Source organism: Nicotiana tabacum, chromosome 9 (genome assembly GCF_000715075.1).
Source record: "Nicotiana tabacum cultivar K326 chromosome 9, ASM71507v2, whole genome shotgun sequence".
Taxonomy (NCBI): domain Eukaryota; kingdom Viridiplantae; phylum Streptophyta; class Magnoliopsida; order Solanales; family Solanaceae; genus Nicotiana; species Nicotiana tabacum.
This window is the reverse complement of record NC_134088.1, coordinates 12,527,501-12,536,491: the sequence shown is the minus strand read 5'-3', so window position 1 is coordinate 12,536,491 and position 8,991 is coordinate 12,527,501.

The following is an 8,991-nucleotide window of genomic DNA, read 5'->3' as shown; positions in this document are numbered from 1 at the left end:
GGAAGTTTGATTCTCTTGAAATTCTTTGTCTTTTTAAGGGTTTATATAGAGCTAACAAGCATTGATTTACGTGTCCAATTTTGGGAATTGGGTAGAATCAACGTTAAAAAATGGTTGTTTTCTGCTTCTATAGAATTCAAGAATTTCTAGTAACGATGTTCTTGTGCATGTAGTTATCTTATGATCAATGAAACAGGCGTTTTTTCCTATGATTCTTTTGTCCATGCTGCAGTCTTGGCATATGTTTGCACGTACTGGTTTGTTTTATATATGTACTTTTGTGTGTGTGTGTAGAGGAACAACTGAAATACTTACATGCTTTTATTGTCTTTTGCTGGTGGCTAGCATTGCTCCTATAAGTCATGAGAATTTTGTGGGATTCTTCTTGTTATTGTAGTTCTCTTGTGATTCCCTCAATATAAGTGTTTTCTCCTTGGAGTTCTCTTCCCTTGACTCTGGGACCAACTTCTTTCTCAGAGATACACACGCGCGGGGGGGGGGGGGGTGATAAAGAGAGAGAATCTTAGTATTTTAATAGTATATTTGATCTGATAGCTTAGTGTTTCTGGGTTTGTACTTAGTACTTAGCAATTTGCATACATACTGGTGTCTTGACTTAAGTAACTTTTTTTGAAAAAGTTCTCTAATATGCTTTTATTCTTGATACTTGGATGAGTCAATTACAATAAGAAACAAGAAAAGTAATCATACGCTAATAATTGGATTTATCAAATTTTTTTAAATTACTGAATAATATAGTTGAAATTTGATACCAGTCAAGCAGGTGCAGGTTCGTTTGTCCTACTTTCATCTGGAAATGACTGTTTTATTAGCAACTTGTTCTAAATATGCAACAAAATTTTATTCCCTTCTACTCATTTTGTGGAGATCCGATATAACTTCTGTTGTCTAATTTGCCTGAGAAGTGTCCAAGTTTGAGTATACTAATCGTAAGACCGTAGTAACTCATACATAGTGATTTACTTGGATCAATTCATTTCATGAGAATATATATAGAAAGTGGTATTGATATTATAGTTTTATTGTCTTTTGTAGTTTTGTCATCTCTGTTCGCTCTTATTTTTTCTGTTGAACATTACAAACCTTCCATTGCCATTCATTTTCATTAATTATAGGTGGTTTCCTACAACTTTAATCGTTAGTTCAAAAGGCAGCCCAGTGCACTAAGCTCCCGCTGTGCGCGGGGTTCGGGGACCACAAGGGTCTATTATTAGGTCAATTGCATTTTGATGACTCGCTTACTTCAGAATGATGCTGTAGAGTCAAGGAGCTGCCTCAACACAAGACAATCAAACTAGTTCAAGGAGATATCTTCAGGATGACTAGCTGAACGCGAAAAAACAGATTAACAACAACAACAACAACAAATCCAGTAGTATCTTACAAGTGGGGTTTGGGGAGGGTAAGATATACGTAGCCTTACCTTTATTTCTGGAAGGGCAGAGAGACTGTTTCCGATAGACCTTCGGCTAGAGAACAACTGAAAAAGAAAAGGTAATTGCAACAAGTACGAAAAAACAGATTACAGAGAGAAAAAGGCAGTAGAGTCGTATTTCATTTCACTGATATAAAAATGGTAAAATTATAGTTTTTATACAGTGGTTTTACAAGATTTAGCAGCTATCAACTACCACTACTAACTCCCGTTTGAAGTTTATGGGTCGCTACAACGATCTCATGTTAGCAACTAGGTTTACAATCAAATATTAATGAAATTTTGAATATATATACAAGGACTGTTCTATTAACAACTAGCTCCAAGGCTCCCATTCTAGTAACAAACTTGTACAATGTGATCAATTTGAGAACTCATATGCTGCATTCTCAGTATTTACATAAGGGAAAAGAAGAGTTCCCCGGCACAGCATAACTAAGCTTCATTGTTAGGTGATGAACTAAACTCAGTATCCAGTCCATATACCTCATGTGCATGTAGGGAAATATGTTGGACTCAGAGGCGGACCCAGGATTTGAGCACGATGGGGGCACTATTGTATGCCACTCTTGTCTAAAAAAAAAGAATATATATATATATATATATATATATATATATATATATATATATATATATATATATATATATTTTCTTTTTGATGGTGGTATGAGAAGTGAAGGAATAAAATTAATTAAATTGACTATTGTGTATTAGTACTAACTATAAATGAAATAAAAAAAAGTAATTTGTTATTAAATATAAATTATATTGCATCCAAAGAACTAAAATATTAATAAAGTTGACTATTATATATTAGTACTAATTTATAATTGAATTCAAAAAAAAAAGTGATAAAAGTAAAAGATAAAGCAATTTGCTATTGAATATAAATTACATTATACTCACAGAATAAAAATAAAAAGGAGGAGAAAAAGCTGAAGGGGATTTCGTTGGGAATTTAAGGGCCCAAAGCAACCACTTCTCCTATCCATCTCTTTGTTTTAGGAGGCACACTTGAAATATTTAAGTGGTCCCATATATTTGTACATATATATATTATATGTATATACAGGGTTTTTGCCGAGGCTAACGGGGTCACGTGACCCCTCAACCCACCACGTAGATCTGCCTCTAGTTGAACTTGGGAGCTGTATCACTAGGACTATGTAGTGTGCGAGTTCTATCGAATATATTTTATTTTGTGCTAGCTAGGTGAAATTGCCTACCTTTACTGGGGAAGGTTATAAGTTATGAATGTCTGCTATCAATCTGAGGTTTGTTCTTTTGTAAAATGTTAAAGCCTGGAAAGAAAGTAGAAAAATGCATGGAGCTATTGTTCATAGAAATCATGAAGAGCGAAAATTATTGCATTTTCTTTCTCTTTTAGAAATTTACAGCACCTATGAAATGGATACAGAAGTATACATGATCCTTACCAGAATGTACAAAAAATGGGATAGAAGAAAAGCAGTATACTCAATCCTTTGGGAAGCTGCAGTTTTGAGAGAACTGCCAAGAGGCTCTGAACTAGGAAATGGCTTTTGCATCTGACTAAAAAGGGCAGCCCGATGCACTAAGCTCCTTCTCTGCGCGGGGTCCGGGAAAGTTCCGGACCAAAGGAGTCTATTGTACGCAGCCTTACCTGCATTTCTGCAAGAGCTGTTTTCACGGCTCGAACCGTGACCTCATGGTCACATGACATCAACTTTACTCCCCTTCGGCTTTTGCGTCTGACTATATTTGAAAATCTGTGAACTACTTGCTAAACCTGGAGTTGTATGCTGTGAACTCCTGAGTGATGAATTATTGCAAGAAGAAGATGGAAAAGAGTATTGGGAAGCTGCTATTGACAAAGCCATATCTTTCTGTTTTGGCATTTTGGGTAATGATATACTCCTAGTATGGACACAACTGCTTGGTTGTTCTCCCTTCTGTTTGTGCAATGCACAACTGCAGTTTTTATGGTAAGGCCGTCGCTCCTTATCTATGTCTGACATCGACAAGCTTCTATCAAAGACACACTGAAGCATCATTTCAGCTGCTCCGGTTGCCATTCTCTTCTCTCTCTTCTTACCTGCTATAAAAAATATCTAAAGGTTTTTTGAAAGTGAGGCAATGTGACACTTGATAATTTCTCTGTCTATGGGCGTCTGTGATGTCAATGTAGTTATTTTGAACATTTTACAAATTTTTGCATGGGTTTATATAGTGTAACGACCCGACCGGTCATTTTGAACTTTTGCACTTTGCTCACTAATTCTCGGGCATGACTTGCCACGTGTGATGTATTATGACCTATATAAATTGTTGGTTTTGGTTTTCAAGGTAATCGGAATGAATTTGGAAGAACAGTTCTCAGTTTGAAGCTTGAAATTTGAAAGGTTTGACCGAGATTTGACTTGTTGGTATATGATCTCGGATTGAAAATTTTATGATTTGGTTAGCTCTGTTAGGAGATTTGGGAATTGGGAACGGGATCGAAATGCATTTTGGAAGCCCGTCGAAGGTTTTTGCTTAAATTGGCGAAATTGAGATTTTGTCGTTTTCCAGTTGGTAGATGAGATTTTGATATAGGGGTCGGAATGGAATTCTGGAAGTTGCAGTAGCTTTGTTGTGTCATTTGTGATATGTATGCAAACTTCAGGTCATTCGGACGTGGTTTGGCTGGATTTTTGATCAAAAGCGAAATTTGGAAGTTCTTGAAATTCTTAGGCTTGAATCCGATGTTATTTTGGTGTTTTAATATTGTTTTGAGAGTTCTGAAGGTTGGAACAAATTTGAATGAAGTTATGGGATGTGTTGGAATGTTTTGTTGAGGTCCCGAGGGCCTCGGCTGAGTTTCGGATGGTTAAACGGATCAATTTTGGACTTTAGACTTGGCAGTTTTTGCTGGTTTTGTGTTGCAGACAAATTGTTCTTTGCATTTGCGATCAGGGACTCGCGTTCGCGAAGGGCATTTTTATATGTTGATATTTTTGTTCTATGCGTTCGCGAGGAAGGGGACGCGGACACGAAGGTGGGTCTTCATGTGCATCGCGGATGCGAGACTAGGGTCGCGTTCGCGAAGAAGAGTAAGGTCATGTACATGTGCATCGCGGACTGAGACCCTTAGGGGAATTTTTACTATTTTTCCTCGCTCTATTTGTTTTGAAAGCATATCCTCAGTTAGGGTTTACCTGTTTATTGTCTAAATCTGGTTTTATCACTTTACTTCTTAAAATGTGAAAACTATTTGGGCTGAGTTCCCTATTTTACCGAAGGTCCGAGTGATTGTGAGGTTGATGACTGAGATAGACCGAGGGTCTGATTGTGAGGTTGATGACTGAGATAGACCAAGGGTCTGATTGTGAGGTTAATGACTGAGAGAGGCCGAGGGCCTGATTGTGAGGATTGTATATTTACGAATCGGGCTGCATGCCGTAGTATTATATATATATATATAATGCTCATCATAAGCTTTTTTTTCCTCCTCTTCGTGTTCTATTGATCAGAAGCATCCAGCAGCGCCACGCCAGTAGAAAGAGTCTTGCTACTAAGCTAAGCTGCTGTTGGGGAACTCGGTATAAGCGATTTTCCGCTTCCGCCTTTCTAGGCTTCACAATAGCTCCCCCCTTTCTTTTCCAATTCCTTCTTTTCGTTCTACTTAGGTGGAGCAATCCGAACTCTCGACAGAATATAAAAGAGGACCACAGGCCTGTGTAAACACCTCAACGAACTCATGTGGACACTCCTCAGCCCGAGGACAATCTCTCAAATACACATGTTGATGTTGTTGACCCGTTTTTCTTTTCTTTGCTGATTCCTCTCAATGAAATTTTCCATGTTGCACTAAGTTACTTACGGATGTATGCATGCGGTCCGGGAACACTTTGGGGTGAACACCCATCCGAACAAGTAGGGTCAATAGTTCAGCATTTAGGCCGTAACATTTAGCAACAAATAAATATTTAACCCAACAAGTGCTCTCCGAACCAAGCTAGATAGTCTCCTATCACTAGGCTCACCAACCAACCTGGACTTTTTTTTATTATTCCTACCGGATATCAAAACAAACCATAAGGATTGTTTCCAGCCATGAGTTCCCCTATGACATAAGCGCTCTTGGGTGGGGTGGGCCATTCCATCAAATCTTTGAGAAGGGGCCCAATCTCGTATTTGATGGTCGGCGTGGCGATAGGCTTCGTTTCTACGACTGCCTTCCCAGCCGTTGAAAGACTGAGCGAGAACGGTAAGGGGCGCACAAACAAAGAATGTCGTTGTGCGGGGATGCGATTCGCCAAGCTGGGGCAAAGAAAGCCGTCCGACCCTACCGAAGTACCAAAGGCTTTCGAGGCTTACACCTCCCTATTACAGGACCTAAAAAAAGGCTTTCAGTAGCGCCCTTAGAATCTAATTTGAAGCGCCAGTAGTTGTAGCTGTGGCCACACCAACCCTTTCGTTCTTATCGCTCCGGATTCCGATCTATATGACCTCCGGGCGGTACAAAGTAAACCTCTTCCGTAGAAGCAGGTAGTAACCTAACCTTTAAGAATTTGTTCAAGGGGGGACCCTCTGATCTATCAATGGAAAGATCTCCATGTGTGGCGTGATAAGGAATCCTAGAAAAGATCGATTGAGACTCCCTCCACGGTCCCACGAAGATCTCTACGTACTTGTCCAGGACAAGTGAGATCTTCGGTCTGCGTGCCTGGGAGCAGCTCAAACAAAGAAGAGTCTGGTCCGGTCTGAATTCAGGCACGGCCCGCCCGTCTGCTGCTAGGTCCGGAAATGGCGCCGGGCGAGGGCGCCGCTATGCCCCTTAATGAATCGAATGGTCCTTCGACCTTCGTTTGATTCCGACGGCCGGCATAGATCTCATGAGACCCGCCCACTATTACTACGAAAAAAGCCCTGCCCTTTCCTTCGCTACTAGGAAAGTAAGCAACTTCTATTAGCGCCGGACCTTGAGTCGAATTGATCGTGTCATGTGCAACGTCCATCAATGATGGTTCATTAATGTCCATTGATTTAGACTCCTTCCCCCTTCTCAACGTAGAAAAAGATCGAGAGGGGCCCGAAAGCCCCCAAAGAACGGAAACGGAATTCGATTCACTCCCCATTCTCTCTTAAATAAATAAAGCTCGCCCTGGGCCGGGTCTTTCCCTGTTGTTCTGTTCCCGCCACGAGAAAGACGCACGGAAGAGGTATTCCCAGCGCGCGGAGGATCCGTTGAGAGTTTGTCTCGGTAGGGAACTGTACGATCTTTTCCCCTATTGTATTGAATCAATAAAAAAAAGAGGTCAGTGCTACGGCCCCCTATTGTTTGATCCAATATTGACCGGGGACGAGCCCCCACTTCCATAGATCCTTGGTTTGACCTCCCGTAGTGGTCCTTGCTTTTAAGAAAGCGGAGCGGGGCCAATTTCTCGTACTTGCTCAGTGTGCCCCCCTTTCTTCGAGTGCCCCGCCCGGTTCACTGGGCTGTTGGCTTACCAAGCACTTGCCCGCTGCTCCTGCCGCCCGCTTGGCGGGCGGAGCGCTCGTTATCCTGACTTTTCTCTCTGCTGGGGCCCTCCCATTGCTATAGCCATAAGCTATGGCAGCTCCAGCTCGCAACCACAGGGGCCCGCCCCGCGAGGCCAGAGTGGGCTCAGCGGTCAGCCTCCATTCGAATTATGTTAGGGGGTCTTTCGCTTTTGCCAGATCTAGAGAGATACTACAAGTCCTCCGTCCCAGATTCCATCGCCGCGGCCATCTGGTTCACCGGTACTACCAAAAAGTCTCATGCTTACGTTACTGTTATTGATGGTTTGATTATCTTGGACCACGAGGACCCCAGTCGTGCTTCTGGTTTCCATTCCAATCATCATATTGATGATAAATCTCCTCGTGCTCTGCCATAAGAACTTGGAGTCCGTATCATGGTGAAGATAAGGTAAGGCTGTGATTCTTGCTCAAAAAACAGACCGAACGCCTTCGAGTTATTGGCTCGTCCAACCCGGCAGCATTCATGAGTCGCTAGTTCAACTGTCCCTCGGAGACAGGGTCGAGAAGTACCATGCATGGTTGCCCCCCGTCCTTTCTTTCTATCAGTCTCACCCAGCAAGCCACCCCAACCCTACAGCCAAAAAAGGTAAGCGCCTAGCGCGAGCCTTATTTATTAGTTTAGTAAAGTCAAGCTTTGGCTCCCTAAAGACTAAAGAAATGCATAAAAAAGGGGGGGACTTATGCAACGGGCTATGCCACCCAAACCAACTGAGGGAAGTCGCATCCGTCCCATCGCAAGCACCTACAATGTCATGATCACATTGGTTTACCCTAGTTTCTTTGGTAGTTTAACGTACGGTCGCCCCTCCAACAAGAAAAGGTATAAATATGGAAACTTCTCTGCCATTTGGATCGGAGAATTTATGGAGGAAATCGGGTTTTAAATTCCCAGAAACCGCACGATTATATAGCCAAAGGGAATAGGCCGCGCCTAAAATCATCCCAAGCACTGCTAATGTGGCTACTAAGCTATTTCTTTGGAAAGCTCCTACTAAGATGAGAAATTCCCCGATAAAGCTGCTAGTACCAGGTGAACTCATATTGGCCAAAGTGGAAGAGAAGAAAATGGTAGAGAGATTCGGCATGGTGCTCACTGAACCTCCGTAATATCTAACAAGTCGAGTCTTATGTCGGTCATATAGAACACCAACACATAGAAAAAGGGCTGAAGAAACCAGTCCATGACTTGACATCGGTAGAATGCTACCTCCAATTCCCTGTATGTTCGATAGAGCCAAAGATTCCCCCCCACTGATCGGAGTACGCCGATTACCCCCCGAACCGTACAAGATAGTTACCACCTATCATACGGCTTTCTAACTTAACTTCTTTTTCTGGTCGTTCCGCTCTGTCGATCGATGGTAGTATAAGAGATCTGTAACCCCCCGAAATTTTTTACATAATGGTTCCTGCTTCCTACCCATAGTTAGCATGTATCTCCCCCGGTCATACTTTAGTATCACATCGTAGACCCCCACCCCAACGCTATCTTCCTTATCAGTGAACCGGAACATAGTGCATAGGTACTCTTCGATGCAGCGGGGACGAGACGACGTGACATACTACGATCACGTACAGAAGTGCTGTCCTTCGTCTCGGCAATATGGAACCTCTCAACAGCTCCCGTTCTTTTATGGGGTCCTATCGGGATAGGTAGGCCCAAGCCTTTCCCCTCCCCCCTCCCTCCATAAGACCCTCTTTCTCTTTCCCTCTCGGGAAAGAAGATAAGAAAGGATTCATTTTTTTCTTTCATGTGAACGGCCCTATCTTGTATCGAAAGGTTTTTCGTGCTATACACCACGTTGAGAAAGACCAACCTCCTATGTACCGTACTCTTTTTGTACCTCGAAAGGGGGGTCCTCCTTATGATGCTACGGACGGCTGTCCGAAGTGCAAGGGGTAAACTCGGACTCGGATAGGATAGGATTGTGCGCGCCGGGCCCTTCGGGTCTCATATTTTGGCCGAGTTTACCGTACCTCCGTCCCCTATGTTAGGCGGCCGTAATATT